We start from the raw sequence: 2,674 nt of genomic DNA, 5'->3' as shown, positions 1-2,674 counted from the left end.
AAAAAAAAAAAAAAAAAAAAAAAAAGTCTCACATATACACATATCTTCCAATTCCATCCCCACTAATATATTTTATGTTTTTCTTAAATATATATTGAATATTTAAGGACTGATCCTTAAAATAAGGCAGGGAGGATCATTTCTTTACTTCTTACGTAACTCATGCCTCCTCTTCCTCCCAAATTGCCTAGTAAAAATCCCTTACATAGCACATGCCATAATGCCTAGCTCCCCTAACAGACTATGAGTTTTATAGGGTAGGCTCTGTGTCTTAGAGATATTAGATTCATCACCTAACACATAATTTGAGTTGTTGAATAAACAACTGAATGGATGAATGAATATGTGAGTCTCCTAACAACAAGGGCTTTTAAGAATATTTATATAACTGATCTGCCACTGTAAATTTACGTCTATATGTGATGGGTGGGACCATCAGGCAACTTGGAATTTAAAACAGAATTATTGTGAAACTTTGCATTTGGATCGAAGAGAAAATGAAGTGCTGGGAATTGAGAGAAAGGAACAGACATAAATCTTCTGTCATCATCAGAGCAACACAAACTTCAGCTTAATGCACTGTAAAATGGCAGAGAGGTTGCCTTCAGTCATGACCTCAATTACCTGGCTTTAGAATAATCTTAGAATGAGAGAAATAATGAATCTTGGTTCACATTTCTGAGGCTCTAAAGAAAGCAATGGAGGGCTTCCCTGGTGGCGCAGTGGTTGAGAGTCCGCCTGCCGATGCAGGGGACACGGGTTCGTGCCCCAGTCCGGGAAGATCCCACATGCCGCGGAGCGGCTGGGCCCGTGAGCCATGGCCACTGAGCCTGCGCGTCTGGAACCTGTGCTCCGCAACGGGAGAGGCCACAACAGTGAGAGGCCGGCGTACCAAACAAAAAAAAAAAAAGAAAGAAAAAAGAAAAAGCAACGGAAAGTTAACATTTATTGAATGTCTACTGTAGACAAGGTACCAGATTTTTTGACCTTTCATGTATGAACTTGTATTTAACTTAATCTTTACAACACTGAGAGGTGAAATTAGTTAATATCATTATTCTACATGAAAAGCTAGTGAAAGTTATATTGTAAAGTCTCTTTAAGATGCTAATAATATTCTAACCTCTTCCACAATTTTATACTTTGGACTGTGAAGGAGATGAGAACAATAGATAGCCATAGTTTTCTTCCAACTTTGATACTAAAGCTACAGAAATAAAAGGTTATCTTCTTACACAGGGAGTGATACAGCTTGGAATATTTAAAATGGCTTTAAATGTACCAAAAGGTTTTAGAGTTAATACACTAAGAATTGTTATTTATACTAATTTTCTCCTTAATTTCATTATCTATCCACAAAAAATCTTTTAATAATGGTTTTTCTCCATCTGTAAAACATGTAAGATGTCAGAAATGCCTGGAATTTGGGCATTGGACTTATGAATATACAGGAAAAAGAAAGTACCTACATAGGCCTTCAAGAAGAGCAGAACTAAAGAAAGCTTTAAAAGAAAAAGAAAACAGATTATTATTACAAGAAAGCGTTGGAGAAACTACTGTAGAAAGAAAGACCAAGAAAAAAAGGTCTAAGAGTGTAACCAGTTCCAGTAGCAATAGCAGTGACAGTTCAGCCAGTGATTCTTCATCAAAGTGAAGAGCCGTCTACCTCGTCCTCCTCAGAGGACAGTGACTCTGATGAAAGCTCCAGTTCATCATCTTTAGCCTCCTCCACAAGCTCTTCCTCGTCCTCTGATGCAGAAGAGATTCCAGCTCTTCTAGTAATAGCAGCAGCAGCACAGAGAGTAGCTCTGAGGATGAACCACCAAAGAAGAAGAAAAAGAAATAGAATTGTTCCATCCATATTGGACTGATGGACTAAAAACATCAGTGTGATTCTCAGAAGGGAATTTAGAGTGTGTTAAGACCAAATAGGTTAACTGATCAAAATTTTTAGAGTTCAAAAGTTTCTAAATGTTTTACATTGTAAGAGCATAAAGAGTATTAATAATGGATTATATATATAAAGACTTTTTTATTTTAGGGGTGAATCTTGTTTTTCTTTTTTATCTTTAAAATATATCTCTAAAATTAATCAAAGCTGAAATCTAGTAAATCTTTCTGTGATGAAACCTATCTCTTCTCCCTGGGAAATAAATGCCATACTTTGTTATATGTGTGTGCTATGTACCAGACATGTTTGCAGGAGAGTGCCTCAGAATATCTATCTGGCAGTGAATTTCTAATGCTTTTGGCTGTATGTTATTATGTAAGATTAAATACCTCTATAAACAGAGTTTTCCTACTGTTAATAAATGTGCTCTATTTTTATGTTTGTGTTCAGAAAGTTGTTCTGACTTCTTGTCCTAAATGAAAAGTTCAAGGAATCTATTTATAAATGTATACCTTTTGGATGGTACAAGTTTCAAGTTACTGTGTTGTATCTTTCATTTTCTTCTGGTTCTTAAAGTTATCCTTTTATGACAAAAATTATTCTAGAGGAACTTAAAAAGGAACAAAATTATGAAACTACATAGGACTCTAATCTTGGTGCCTTTTGATAAATTCAGTGTATCAGAAAAGAAAACAGTCATTTAAAAACTAACTTAAGTAAAAGTGATATAAATACCATTGTGTGTTGATATGCTATAAAAGGTACCATTCAAAGGGGAAAAAA

The 2,674-nt window shown here is 35.2% G+C and overlaps 1 pseudogene; it reads left to right on the top strand.

The window, feature by feature from the left end:
• The window catches only part of LOC112410035 (zinc finger CCHC domain-containing protein 10 pseudogene), a 13,968-nt pseudogene extending 12,122 nt beyond the window's left edge, over positions 1-1,846 (top strand).
• Positions 1,847-2,674: the final 828 nt, after the last annotated feature.

This window comes from Neophocaena asiaeorientalis, unplaced genomic scaffold, assembly GCF_003031525.2.
Source record: "Neophocaena asiaeorientalis asiaeorientalis breed wild unplaced genomic scaffold, Neophocaena_asiaeorientalis_V1.1 scaffold158, whole genome shotgun sequence".
Taxonomy (NCBI): domain Eukaryota; kingdom Metazoa; phylum Chordata; class Mammalia; order Artiodactyla; family Phocoenidae; genus Neophocaena; species Neophocaena asiaeorientalis.
Note: the sequence above shows the minus strand (reverse complement) of the source record. Positions and strands in the feature narration are given on the sequence as shown.